The 15,611-nt window shown below is 38.9% G+C and overlaps 1 protein-coding gene across 2 annotated transcripts in view; it reads left to right on the forward strand.

The window, feature by feature from the left end:
- The window catches only part of ASIP (agouti signaling protein), a 53,174-nt gene extending 52,923 nt beyond the window's left edge, over positions 1–251 (forward strand). For both annotated transcript variants that reach the window (XM_081949099.1, XM_081949100.1), the window contains exon 5: positions 153–251. The gene's annotated coding sequence lies outside the window, so the exon portion shown is untranslated. The remainder of the gene's footprint in view (positions 1–152) is intronic.
- The last annotated feature ends 15,360 nt before the right edge of the window (positions 252–15,611 follow it).

Here is a 15,611-nt window from a genome sequence, read left to right on the forward strand (position 1 = left end):
GGATTCATTCACTTCTCTAATATTTTTTCTTTAATATATTTTAATGACTATCCACCAGTGACAGTTACAGCCAAAGCTAAAATATTTTCTTTTTGCTTTCTTTGTTTTGCTTTTGCTTGTTCTTTCTATCACCCCTTCTCTGTTCTTCCTAGGTCTACTCTATACAAATCGTGCTGCTTTTATTCTCTTCTCTGGAGAGAGCAATGTGAGTCAAGGATGCAGGAATCCAACACAGAAGCAAAACATCTGGCAGTAGAAAGAGAGAATGATGCTTCTGTGCATTGTCATTATACTTAGGTTTTATGCTATTTGATGAGAAAAGGGGGTTTTAATCCTAGATTTACCCAGATGGAAAACAATTGTGAAATAGGGGAAATGAAAGCATGGGGAGCAGAATCAAGGAAAGTTGCAATGGAACCTGGTAATTAGCTAGCAAACCAAACAGAAATGGTTGGTAAATTATACTGCTCCATGGATCAGAGATTTACCATTATATATATAATTATGCTCTTCCATTTCTTAAAACAAATCAAGATATTAACTTTAACAAAACTACTCTCCATCTTCAGTTTTAAACTAGTCTATGTTTCAATTCAGCAGTTTTAATAATATTAGTGTGCATATAAAATTCCCTTTTACAACCCTGTAATCCCTTAGTTTGAAGTAGAATTGGAACAATTGGGTGGAGCCCTTCCAGATATCATGTGGAGTTTGCAGGAGATTTTTTTTTCTTTGCACTCTAGAAGAGAAACATATGCCGCTCAGTGGTGGGTTTCCAATTATTTACTACCAGTTCACTTGTGTGCACATATGCAAAGCTTCTGCACGCGCGCAGAAGCGTCAGGTGGGCGGGCGGAGCCTCCCACCCCCACTACTACCGTTTTGCCCAATCCAGGCCGAACTAGGAGCAACCCACATCTTATTGTCGTTACCTAAGACTGAACTCGCAACCTTCCGAGTGGGAGGTGAGTGAGGGAATAAAATGGACACATTTTCATTATAACTCTTAATTTTAAATAGTGACATTGTTTAACCTCAGCTTTTGGACATCCCCCAAGCCAACTGGGCTTTTGTAGATTTTATCTCACAACTATCAACTCAAGCAAGCATGGCCACTTTGATGCTTAGGCTAAATATGGCTCTCTTTGACTTCATATTTGTGCAGATTGATTCATTATGCCTATGTAGGACTATAAATATAGCCACAAACCTATATGTTGCACAAACCTTTAGCATTTTAAAAGGTTTCCCCATTTTTTTTGACTCTTGAAATTTTTCATGCACTGACTATATAAGTCTTTAACCGTATTATAATGCTGCTTTACTGAGTTAGTTGACTTTATAAAAAACTAAGTGATGTTAGGAGCTAAGGATATGCTGTAAAATTGTGTTGCAAGCCTCCCATTTTTATAATAGTTAATAGCCAAAATAGTAACCTATGGCAGCCAGAAGGGAGGTTAAACAAGACCTCCAAACAGAATCATATGATAGACTCAGGTGGCTTTTATTCACTTGCAACTAATCATGAAGCTAACATGCCCTAGCAACTTCTTATCTTTTGCCCCATAACTTTGCCCATGAGTAAGATTTGTTACTCATTATATTTGAAATAAGTCCACTGACTACAGAGACTTGAAATAGATACAGCATACAGACCTGAAATGGGAGTAGGACAGTGATGGCAAACTTTTTTCCCATTGCGTGCCAAAAGTGGGGGGGAGCACAAGGGGTGTCGTGCGCAGGCATGCCCACACCCATAATGCAATGCGCGCGAACCCACCCCCCACTTTTGACATGTGATGGACCTGGTTTTCGCACTCCCCAGGCTCAAGAGGCCTCCCCGGTTCCCCGGAGGCCCTCTGGAGGCTTCAGGAGGCTTCTCTGAAGCCTCCAGGGGGTCAAAAAACGGCCCTACGGGCAAACTAGAAGTTCGGGAACGGACTTCCGGTTTGCCCATAGGGCCGTTTTTCGCCCTCAGGAGGCTTCAGGGATAGCTCCCTGAAGGCTCAGGAAATCAAAGAACGGCCTTAAAAGAAAGCCAAAATCAGCTGGCCAGCACACGCTGACAGGAGCTGACAGGGCAACGCCTCATGTGCCCTAGGTTCTCCATCATGTGTGCCATAGGTTCGCCATCACGGGAGTAGGGTATTTCATGCTGGTACAATTTACTGCCAAATCACTGATGAAAGCACTTCACTTTGAAAGAAACCATTTGCTCCATTCTCCAACCCTCTCTTCAGTGCAGAAATATAAATAAAAGTATCCCCATCTCACAGCTATCCATCATTTACTAGAACATGTGCAATAATATCACCTCCTTAGCAACTGATTTCATTGCTGAACTTCTGTTACGTTTATAAAGTTTTTCTTAATCAAAGCTTGGCTTTCTATAATTCAAGTTGATTAGGCGTTTTTTCTGAAGTCTGGAACGAATAGACAACAGATCAGAGTTTTTGCTGGGGGAAAGAACTGAAGAATGATGAATATTACTTTGAAGGGGTAAATGATTGTGGGGGGGATGATACATGAGAAAAGTTAGAGTGCATATTTACATTTTTTCCAGGCAAATTGATGTACAAAAAATGTTAGTATTATTTTGTCATGAATAAACGATATTGATCTAATGTTTGTTAAACTTTGATCAAAGTTCTAGTGCTGTTGAGGGTTTTTTTGGGGGGGGGGCATGGCAGTGATTAAACATTTCCTTCTTAATTTGCTTTTTTACATGTTTAACTTTTTTTTAAGAGGCAAATATTAGCACTGCACTAATAGTATGTAGCTTAAGTTAAACGTTTGCTTTCTTGTTCTCTAAGCTTGGTGTTCTTCTGCAAACATTTCATTACAATGAAAAAATATTAAAATCCCAATAAGAAAAAAATGTATCATAATTACAATATATGACTAATTCATAACCACTTTTAACTTCTTTAAACCTTCCATTTCAAAATGATTATTGGGTGGAAAGAATGTGACAAGTGAAGGCCAAAGTGGTCCCAGGAGTGGTACGTTCAGGGCTGTGACTCCAAAGATGGGAGAGTGGTTCCAAAAAATCCTAGGAACAACATCAGAGTTTTCTTTCCAGAAGGAGTCAGTGCTAGGAACATTTAAGATCCCTTGCAGAACCCTAAAATTTCCAGGCTTCTTGCAGATGACCTGAGACTGAGGAAAACAGAGACCACCCACAGGGGTGAGGAGTGTGTGTGTGTGTGTGTGTGTGTGTGTGTGTGTTTTAAATTAACTTGCACAGGATTCACCACATAAATTAAATAAACAAGCAAACAAACAAATAAAATTCCATGACTGTCCCATAATATTTTCAGAAACAGATCCCATTAGAAAGTGCTCTACTTTTTATATCTAAGATTTTCATAACTGTTTTTATAAATATTTTAAAATCTGTATTTGAGAATCCTTTAATAACCCACTATACATTTTTGACATTGCCTCTTTGTATTCTATATTAAGAAATACTCTTTCAAAGTCAAGGATAAAGTGTAACATTATTTCCTTTACATCTTTATTTTTAGGGAATGATAAAACGCATGCATATTGTACCCAATTTACTTCTAGAATGTGAGATCACCAACTTATAACCATATTAGATATTGTTCTTCCATCTGTAAAATCTTCCTTTCATCCACATAGATTGTTCTGTTCCCATTTCTTGGTTTGTAGTGACTTTAAATTCCCTGCAAAAATATTGCTGTTCTATGAGAAGTGTTGTCAGGGTAAGTTATGCTGTCACTGCTTTTACTAAATGTCATACTAATATATTCCAAAGAAACAAAGTTTCCCTTCATTCCATTTTAAATCTATATTCTTGTTAAATAGGATTGTGTCCGGGACTTGAAATGAAGAAATGATTCTTTATTTCCTCTCCATTTCTGAAAAAATCATCTTTCAATATAATAGTGTTAATGTTACAAAGCTATAAAATATTATACTTTATTATATTATAAAATCCCCATTTCTTTTCTGAGATTAAAGATAAAATAGTGGTCTGTTTTATATACAAATTTTATAAATACTTCTTGCTGTGAATCTTTTAGAAAAAGAGAGAGGAGATGTTTGAGAAAATAATTTAGGGAGAGAGTACTGATCATTTTAAGGATATAATCCTGACATAGCTTTAATTAGTGCCATGACCACAGCTAGCTTTAACATTGTGTAATAATTAACTATAACAAATTTAGAACTGTTTGGAGGAATTCAAATTTCATTTCATTTTCTTTGTTTACACATATTTTAGAAGTACCCCTAAGCTCATTGTATAATTTGGGGAGTTCTTTAGTCCTCAGTTCTTTAAAATTTATTTTTAATCATGCTATCATACATTGTATGTTAATTTTTTGTTTAGAAAGGGATTCTTTTTGTTGGTTTAGGATGCATATCAGCATTTTAATCTGTAAAGACATTCACAAGATGTTTAGCTGCTACTGCCACAATGTTTGAGTTATTCTGTAATTTTAGTAAAACTTCAGTAGTTTTATAACAAAAGGACAACCATGATTTGATTTAATAATTTAACTTAAAAGATAATTTCCAGACTGTATTGTACTTACAAATTTAATTCCTAATTCATATTTTTCCTTTGCCTTGAATAAAAGTAGCCATTTAATATATCAAATTTCTTGTATGCATCTGCAGCAAATCAGCAAGCATTTCTTTTTTCTTTATTCCAGGGTATCATGTTAAAAAGCTTTCTAATTGAAACCAATCCAGTCTTGAAGAATCCATATTGATCTAAATTGAAACTATTAGAAAGTATTGATGTTAATATTTTAGCATGGTGGTTCAATAACAAACATGCCTATAATTGGAAACATCAGTTGTTTCTGATCTTTGGGATGAGGATAGATTTGAATCCTTTTTTGGAAGAGCATTATAATAATAGAATAAATACAGTACTGTTTAATAATTTTTTAGATTTAAATTTAATAATTTTAAGTTGTTTTCATTGAAAACAAAAAACAAAACAATGTAGCTTGGAGAGCACCAAGGATCTCACTGTTTTACTTCTTATTTAATTGGGTTATTACACCAGTATTTGCTATTGAGCAGAGGTGGTCTAGTATCTGGGCTAGAAATAAAGGTAAAGGTAAAGGTTCTTCTCACACTTATGTGCTAGTTGTTCCTGACTCTAGGGGGCAGTGCTCATCTCCATTTCTAAGCCGAGAAGCCAGCGCTGTCTGAAGACATCTCCATGGTCATGTGGCGGGCATGACTAAACACCGAAGGCGCATGGAATACTGTTACCTTCCCACCAAAGGTGGTCCCTATTTTTCTACTTGCATTTTTACATGCTTTCAAACTGCTAGCAGAAGCTGGGACAAGTAACAGGAGCTCACCCCATTACATGGCGTTAGGGATTCGAATCGCTGAACTGCCGACCATTCTGATCGACAAGCTCAGCGTCTTAGCCACTGAGCTACCACGTTCCAAGAAATACAGATAGGTTTAAAAAGAGATCTGAAATTGCTCTTTTTAATAATAATAATAATAATAATAATAATAATAATAATAATAATAATAATTTTATTTGATTAGCCGCAACCCTCTCCCGAAGGACTCGGGGCGGCGTACAATCAAAACAAATAAAATACAGATAGAGACAACATACATACATAAGAAACAAAGACATCTACATGTGCATGGAGGAGGTAGACTAATAAGTGAAGACAATTAAAAAACACAATTTAAAATCCCATTAAATAGAATTACCGAATTAAAAAACCCGTCAGGAGCGTTATGCAGTTATGGTTGAGCCAGGCCAGCTATTTGGAATAGGTGGGTCTTGAGCTTTATACGGAAGGAGCGGAGGTCAGTGGTGGTCCTAATATCCAGAGGGAGGTCATTCCACAGGGCTGGGCCCACCACAGAGAAGGCTCTGCTCCTAGGCGCCGCCCCTCGGCACTGTCTGGTGGACGGCACCTGGAGAAGTCCCTCTCTGTGCGAGCGGATGGGTCGCAGGGATGTATGGGGCAGAATACGATCCCGCAGGTAACTAGGTCCTGAGCCATGGAGCGCTTTAAAGATCGTAATCAAGACCTTGAAACGCACCCGATAGACCACAGGAAGCCAGTGCAGCTCGCGCAGGAGAGGTGTCACATGGGAGTACCTAGTACTCCCCATAATCACCCGCGCGGCCGCATTCTGGACCAACTGCAGTCTCCGAGTGCATTTCAAGGGAAGCCCCATGTAGAGAGCGTTGCAGTAGTCCAGGCGAGACGTCACCAGCGCATGGGTGACTGTGCGTAGGGCGTCCCGGTCCAATAGGGGGCGCAATTGGCGCACCAGGCGAACCTGGTGGAACGCCCCCCTGGCCACAGCTGTCACATGGTCATCCATGGACAGCTTGGCATCCAGGAGGACGCCCAAATTGCGCGCCCGCTCCACGGGGGCGAGTTGAATGCCCCCAATGGCCAGAGATGGAATTAACTGGTAGAACCGGGGGGCCGGAACCCACAGCCACTCCGTCTTGGAAGGGTTGAGCTTGAGTCGGTTGTCATACATCCAGACCCGTACGGCTTCCACACACCGGGACATCATTTTGACGGCCTCGTTGGGGTGGTTCGGGGTGGAAATGTACAGCTGAGTATCATCAGCGTACAGATGATATCCCACCCCGAAACCACAGATGATCTCGCCCAGCGGCTTCATGTATGTGTTGAACAGGAGTGGCGAGAGGACCGACCCCTGTGGCACCCCACAAGTAAGGGGGCTTAGGGTCGACCTCTGCTCCCCTGCCAACACACGTTGCGTCCGGCCAGAAAGGTAGGAGCCGAACCACCGCAAAACGGTGCCCCGGACCCCCAGCCCCTCCAGTCGGTGCAACAGGATACCATGGTCGATGGTATCAAAAGCCGCTTATTGTATGGAAGAGCTGTGAATAACAAAGCAGCTAATATGGCCATTTTATTCAATCAAACATTTCCAAGCTGAGAAGAGTAACAATTGCACTAACCTTACCATGAAAGTTCTAAGTCTCTTCATTAGAATACGCAAGATATTAATTAGAATTCTTAAGTGTTCAACCATGACCTTTTCCCATACAATATCGTACAGGATGCTCACGAGGACAGCTAAGTACATGCTTTTATATCTGTGGAAATCATATTTAAATATCCCAACTAGACAGAGAACATTTTAAAATATTCATAAAAGCAAAGCAAACTCTTTTCATCAATCTGAATGTTGACATTTTAGAATTTGCAAGAATTCCTTGGATATCTCGGTGGCGCAAGAGCCTTGGTGGCACAGTGGTTAGAGTGCAGTACTGCAGGCTACTTCTGCTGACTGCCGGCTGACTGCAATTTGGCAGTTCAAATCTGACTCAAGGTTGATTCAATCTTCCATCCTTCCGAGGTTGGTAAAATTAGGACCCAGATTGTTGAGGGAAATATGCTGACTCTGTAAACTGCTTAGAGAGGACTGAAAAGCACCGTGAAGCGGTATATAAGTGCTATTACTAGGGCTATTGCTACCAAAGAAGAAGAACCAGACTAGGATTTTAATAAAGCTTAGAAAAGCCCATAAATTCTTACAACATTGAGAGGATAAGACCCAATCAGCCAGGTGAACCCTAATAGCAGGGAAGGTTCATAATCCAGAACTCAACTCAGAAGGAAGATGGAAAAAAGGGAGACAATCTTAGAGATATTTTCCCCCAGTCCCCCCACCCTTTGAAATCCTCACCTTAGTTCTGGGATAATTAGCAATGGGAAATCAATGTTTATATTTATGTTCATTGGAGATGAATTAATTACAATAGAGGAAGAAGCACACCATGGGGAAGCCCATTGAAAGGAATGCCTTGGTACCATTAACATGCTCCTGGCCTGGACACTTAACACAGAAGGAAGCCTCTGCGATCATATTGATTAGGATCATACCAATATCAGGCAGCAATGCAAGATGAGCCTGGGTGTTCATTAACTAAAAGCTAACTTGCAGTTAGCACCTTTCAGGAAAGTGCAGCCTACGCTGTACAAAAAAGCAGTTTAGGAAGAGATTCTGACGCTTGTCCAAGCAATTTCACCCCTCAGCAAGAGAGGAAATTCTGGAAAGGAGAAAAAGGGAGATTAGGCACTAAAGCATAGGACATAAACATATACTGCAAAATAGCCCGTCACATCTTAATTAACATAAATCAGGCACTTGGCAATAGCCATGCTTTTATGTTGCTTGAAGTATCCCACAGTCATCTGACAGCCATTTGTAACCTTCATGACTGGATTCCCAAATGTCAATGGGGAAGTCAGCACTAAGTTGCAAACAGGGGTTATGACCAGTATGCCCTGGTATGGATGTACTGGTGCCTGCCGGGAGCACCGGTTACCGTTCCGGTACGGTGCTCCGGAGGGCCCACATGCCCGCGACCCTTACCGATATTTGAGATTTTGGAGGCTTCCGCGCACTTTCATGGAGCATATGGCACCCGTGCGACACTCCGCCGAGCACCTAGATGTTGCAGGCGATAGGTATGCGTGCACGCGCTGCACGCATTCATATGGAAGCCTGGCCCCATTGCACCGGGATCCGGAACCCAGCACTGGTTGCAAATCAGTCACCTGATGTGCTTAACAACTTGTGGTCATTCACTTAAAGTTCTGCAAATAGAACTGACGGGTATGTTGTTGTAAGTTGATGTAATGACATCTCCCTTAAGAACTGCATCACTTAGCGACAGAGTCGCTATTGCAGTCAATAAGTGAGAACTACATGTAAAAGTATTGCTAGAGCAAAAACTTACCAAAAACTTGATCCCACACTGTGAGCTGCTTACCTTCATTTTGCATAAAAGTAGCAATTTCACACAATGTCACAACCTGCTTTTCAAAATAGCATTTGCCACAGCATGGCATCATGTCAGGCATGTGTTCTTATTAACCTTTCTGAAATTCTAAGCAATGTAATTCCCTGAAATTTGCAGAATAGCTAAATGGGGTGAGGGGTATATATCTGTACCTGCCACCCACCCTTCTTTCTGCCCTGTTTGTTTGAAGATCTCTATAATGAAAAGTGAATGTGATCCTGCCAAACACACCTACTGTTATTCAACATGAGAACAAACAAACATTGCCTTTTGCTCTCTTCGTTTCTTCAGAAGCACTTTCCTCCATGGATTATTATTTTCTACTGAAGTTTGATAAGATAAATAGAGTAAAAATAATTTTCTGCTGTTTCACTCCAGAGTTGCTTATTTCCATGCATGTATTCCTGTAATGTTTTGGTTTCTAATATCATAATTGCAATAACTAAAGACAATGAATCTAGATTAGTGGGCACACCAGGGATTTCTGACAATTAACTAATTCCTTTTCAGATTTACCACCATATTTCAAGGAATTAGCTAATCCCAGAATGCATTGTAGTAAGCTCTGACATTGATTTTTGAATTGCATTCCAAATGTAAGTATTCTCATAGGAAACAAACATGAGAGCCACTCCTAAAACTAAATTCAATCTTAATTTATATTGACATTTAGATAAAATGGAATCAATTATTGCTAATATGATTAATACCTATATAATATTAAATATTAAACTTTGACAACTTTTGAACAAAATATGCTGAATCCTAATTCTAATTTATTCATTTGACAGAGAACTTCTCCAATTACTAGAATGTTTTCCAGCTGTTAAAGAGGTATACAATGATAAAGTACTTCGATGGGATTAAGTTAGATTGACATTTCATTCCATTGCCAAGGAAACAAGTTTCAAAACCATCAGAAAAAAAAACTGCTAAAATTGTCAAGAAGCTAAATTGACCAAAACTATCAGTCAAAATCTAGTTCCATCAGTTATTCCATTGTCAGGAACAAATATTAAAGTGTATAAACCATAGACCAAATGCTATAATACAGTGATGGCGAACCTATGGCGCCATCAGCTGAGTTCACCCTTTTTAAAGCCATTTTTCGCCCTACCCAGGCTCCAGAGGCTTTATAGGAGCCTGGGTAGGGCGAAAACAGCCTCCCCCGCCCCCCCGGACACCCTCCGGAGGTCACTTCCGGTTTGCTCGGAGGATCGTTTTGAGCATTCCAAAAGCTTCAGGGGCTGTCCAGAGGCTTCCCTCACATCTGCGGAGGGCATCCGGGGGGGCGGGGGAGGCTGTTTTCGCCCTCCCCAGGCTCCTATAAAGCTTCTGGAGCCTGGGGAGGGTGAAAAAAGCATGTAAAAATGGGGAGAAGTGCCTGTAGTGCGCGCATGTGCATTGGGGCTCACGCATTGCATTATGGGTGCGGCACACACACACACACGACCCCCCTGCGCTCCCCCCACTTATGTCACGCGAGCCAAAAAAGGTTCGCCATCGCTGCTACAATATAATATTATGTCTAGTGGAAATGAACACTTTTAATGATTTTTACTGTTCAGGGTCTTACTGCGTTTCCCCGAAAATAAGACAGGGTTTTACTTTCTTTTGACCACTTGGCCTTATTTTCGGGGAGTTCTTATTATTGTTGAGGTGCAGGAGGCGGCGAGCGTGGTCACCTCATGGCTGCTGTTGTGTTGCAATATTTTCAGGGACGGCTTATTTTCGGGGAGGGCTTATTTTAGCACATGCACTCAAAAGCCCAATTGGGCTTATTATCAAGGGAGGGCTTATTTTAAGGGAAATAGGGTAGCATATACAATTTTGGCAAGAAAATGCCTGCAATATATAACTTATGTAGTTGTTTGATCCATATTTCATGTCTTGCTTCTTACTGGTTCTTAATTTCATATATGTGTACATATATGTGCAATTCACATATAGATATGGTAGGACCAATGCGCAACATAGATTCATATCCATTTTAAAGTGCTTAGCGCCTGAAATGTACTTCCTCAATTTTGGTAGCCCCACTAAGCCATACATTTTCTCCCATGTTGAAAAATCTGGAAAAGCATTCACGGGCAAGAATCATCTTTTGATCTTGATTTTCCTTTTGAACTTGAAAGAAAACTGGTCAATTCTGCCATCCTGCATATGGAAACAGTTTATAAAACATAGAAGGATCTCTTTCACAACAACATGCATAAGCAACTGGCAAAGCTATTTCTCAGGCAGCAACCACAGAGCCCATTATGGGTTATTTTAAATACATTGCATCAGGTTGAGCTGACACTTTTTCTTCATGGTGTACAGCTGTCTTCTCAAACTTGCCAACATTAGTTTCTCTGGACTCCAGATCACAGAATTCTCCAGCTGGGAAATTCTGGGAATTGAAGTCCATATGGTCTACAATAATATGAATGGGTTCCAGCAGGGGTGAATTGCTACCAATTCAGGCCAGTTCACTGGAACCGGTAGTAAAAAATGCTACCATTTGCCGGAACCGGTAGTAAAAAAAAATGCTTTAAAAGGTTTTTTTTTAAAGAAAGAAAGGAGGGGCCACATTGCGACGACACAACGTGTAGTCTCGACACGCCGAGACCACCGTTAATACTTTTCCAACTGGACCTAAACCATCCCGTAGAGACGGTGACCAGGAAGACTGATTGACCCAAGGGAAGTTCTTCCAGACGGCGGTAAACAGGCAACCCCAGGCTGATGAAGTCGGGATGGCTCTGGAAGGAAGGAAGTGGAAAGAGAAAGTGAGTCCATCTGGTGAGATTTTTTTTCTATTTTGGGAAAGACTGCCCAAAGAAACCTTTTCTTTTTGAAAAATAAAGCCAAATTAGATCCTCAAGCAAGAATTAAGCTGCGAAATTAATTAATACTTGATTGCATTGGAAAGCTTTTTTTTTTCTTTGTAACCATATTTAGTGGACTGAAGTACTCGTAACATTTTTCGTTACTTCTCTTAAAGTGATCAACCTTCTTTTTTTCTTCTGCTCTTTGTTATTTTATTTTTTGATTTCTGGACTAAAACCTTCCTTTTTGTTTTTAACAATTCTTCCTATTACTTGTTATTAAATTTTATTAATGAACTTTATTCCATTTAAGCCTGAGATAGTAAAAGTGGAAAGTAACAAAATTGCCACTCGGAAGTCAGGAGCTGGAGTTTTTGAAACAATGTATCTCTTATTTTCTCTCTCTTTGTTTTCACTGACTTTGTAGCTGAAGGGTTTGTAAGTTGTTTATACAAACTGATAAAGATCCAAGGGCACGAAATGTTTTTGCAGGTGCCTGTGAGAACTATTTTGGCAGGGGAGAGAAAGGGGGGGGAACAAAACAAAACAGAACCCCTTCTCTTTTGAAGAGCACAAACAAACAAAAATTGTGCTTAAATCAACCTAAAATTAAAAAAATAAAAGAGGCTTGGAAGGCTAGAGTGGCAGTGGCTATTAGCTTTTTTTCTTTTCTTTCTTCCTCTTTGGAAACATGGATCAATATTTAGAGGAGGAAACCTTAAAATTTCAAAATATTTTGGCTGGAATTCAAAATTTATTGGAAGGATGTGGGAGAACTGAGAAGAAGTTGGAAAAACTAGTATTCCTCACATCAAAAAATGAAGGGGTTGGAGCCCCAAAAACTAAAGGGGAGAATGAAGATATAGAAGACAAAGACAACAGATGAATTTATTAATGGAGCAAATGTGGATGAAAGTGGAATGAAGGGAACATGGAAGAGGGATTTCGATGAATTGGAGCTCTACCCCAGATTCCAAGATACAGAAGAAGAAAAAAGGGTAATGATGATGGATTTAAGAAGAGAAACTCTTTCAGAAACATGATTGATAACTAAAATTAAGCTAACTTTAAAAATAATTGGAGGGCAACGAGATTACCTGAGAGATCCTTTAAGCAACAAAGTGCGGAGAGAAATCTATAAAAAGCTTATAAAGGAGATGAAAAGAAGACGGACACCACAATTGGCAAGAGAGATTAGACTATTTTGTTATTGGAAAGATACAGGTTGACACTGAAAGTTGATAATAAAAAATTAGTTAATCTTGGTTGAGCAATAAGTAGGAATTTAGTACTTTTTAGATTGTTTTAGACTGTTATTAAATGTTTATTCATCAACAATTAAATAACTATAATTAACAATAATAGAATATAATGGATACAACCTAATGATATATATTATGTACTGTTAAACTAGTAAAAGAAATCTGGATATAGATTGCAAATTGTGACCTGGGAAAAAGACCTATAAATTTTACCAACAAACTTCTTTTTAGGTTTTGTCATAAAAATGTAATGTTTTTTGGGGGTTTGACGAGAGGAATTGGGATATAAATAGAAAATGACTTTTAACTAATTATAATAACAACAAAGAAATGTTAATGGATATTGTTTAATAATATATACATGCTCTGGTATTGGTAAAAGCAACTTGGATATAATATTCTAAACAGTGGGGGGGGGGAACCACCAAGCTTAGAAACTTTATTAATTGATTTCTACTTAGAATATGTCATAAAAGTGTAATGTTATTGGAGGATTTTTGAAATAGCTAACAAGTGCCTTTATGTGGTTGTTTTTAAGTATGAATACGTTCAGGCAGAAGCATGTTCAAATAATTGTAGTCAAATGAGAATTGTGATATATTGATGGTAAGATATATAAAGATTTTTGATTTAAAGTGTATAATCTATTATGAACTACAAGTAATGACTATGGAAGAAATGCACGAAAGTTATTTGTAACCAATCGACACGCTTTCTACAAGATGTATTGAAGGATGATTCTTTTTTTGTTTTTGTTCAATTAAAATAAAAAAATCTTTTAAAAAAGTTTTTTTTAAAAAATTAGCTGTGCAATAATCAGCTGTGCCGCGCAATCGTTGGAACTTTAAAAAAAATAGCACTTTTTTAGTACCAATCAGCTGTGCAACAATTGGCTGTGCCTGATTGTCTGTGAGGTTCCTGCTTGTTGCAGGGACCATTTTGTGTGAAGTCCAGCTGCTTTTACATTGTGTGTGAGTCAACTGTGCAGCCATGCCCACCCAGTCACATGATCACCAAGCCACACCCACTGGTCACATACCCACCAAGCCACGCCCATCAAATCACGCGCACAGAACCGGTAGGGAAAATTTTTGAATTTTACCACTGGGCTTCAGTATCATTTAGAATCATCACATACCTGGAAAAATCTTACAGTACTCATTGTTTTCATCCTAAAATTTAATTCCCTGCAACCAGATAAGTTTAAAACTCTACTAAGAGCAATGGAAACTTGTTCAACCTCCATGTTAAAACACCACAAGATTTAGCTTTAGAGAAAAGTGCTAGGTGTTTAAAGGTTAAATATGATACATGCAAAGAGCTGAAAGGGCCATGAAAATTATTACAATTTCTCATTATCAAAATGGAAGCAATGGGGATCCCTTCCACTGGCAAGAAACGTAGCAAGCACATAATCAGTTCTCCTAATATTTTTACTAGATAAGTGAGATTCACAACAACAACTTCTCACAGAATAAATAACCAGCTATCCCATTTCCCAGGCTGTAGGCCAACACCATGTATTTAGGTATGACTTGATTGCAACAGCCATTTTTTTCAGTCCTCCCAGCTGCTGGAAAACATATTAATCTTATGCATGTCTGAGTTTGTTTATAACCAAATCATCAGTCAGACTTAACTCAACAGGAGGGACTGGAACCAATTAGGCAAGTTCACTTACCACTTTAACTTCTGGAAAGCAATGTTTATCAAAGGAAAGTTAGAAAGCCATAAGGGTTTATTTATTTAAAAATAAATAAATCTCAATGACTACTGTATCACAAGACTGATTTTTTTAAAAACAATATTCAGTCCCTTTGGGGCTTCTATTTCATTCCTGATCTAATGGGCTGCCTTGCTTCTTTTGTGTGGGATGATTGGTTGCCAACTGTCAGATTTGTTTTCAATTTATTTTTCATTTATAGGAATATCCCTCTCCTAGAAACTGAATGCTGGATCATTTCTTCTTCTTGTGCCATATTCGTCATCGGATGTTGGCGATCCTATTTTTATCAACAGCTGCAGGATCCAATCTGAATCGATCACCAGGACCAGAGATTTAGTCTCCCAAGCTTTCGGATTTGTGCTGGAGCCCATCTTCAGGTGACTATTCATGTCAGAAGGAAGTTACCTGAGGATGGGGCTCAAATCCAAAAGCTTGGAAGATTAAAGTCTGGTCCCAGTGACCAACTCTACTTGGATTCCACAATGAAATATCATATTTTTCTAAATAATATTTCTATCAAGCTTTTTCTAATTCTAAAGCAATTATGAAAGAGAACACTCAGCCACATGGAATCAATTTAATTTACCCCCATTCTTAAATTTAACCATTCAGTTAGTGCTCTTGTCCAATTTTCTTTCACAACACTCTTGCTTTTGTATTTTATTATTCTAGTCACAGCCATTTTATTACTGTATTTTGTCTGCATTTCCAAATGAAACTCTGATCTTCCTCCTCTGTCCCCTAACTAATCGAACAATATTTTCAATAAATTAAAATGAGGATGTACACTGGGCCAAGATCAAGAATCTTCATAATTCCCTGATATTTGGCTCATTTGTTTCTCCAAGTCATGCTACATTTCCATTAAGTATTAGCATTAGGCAGTAAACATAAGATAATATGACTTACGACCAACCACTATCTTCAGTCCCCGTGTGGTCAGTAAGCACATCAAAGAAAAAAGAAAAAAGAAAGAAACACCACACAATAAGACTCTC

The sequence above is a fragment of the Natrix helvetica genome (assembly GCF_964273705.1).
Source record: "Natrix helvetica genome assembly, chromosome: 3".
In the NCBI taxonomy this organism is placed as follows: Eukaryota; Metazoa; Chordata; class Lepidosauria; order Squamata; family Natricidae; genus Natrix; species Natrix helvetica.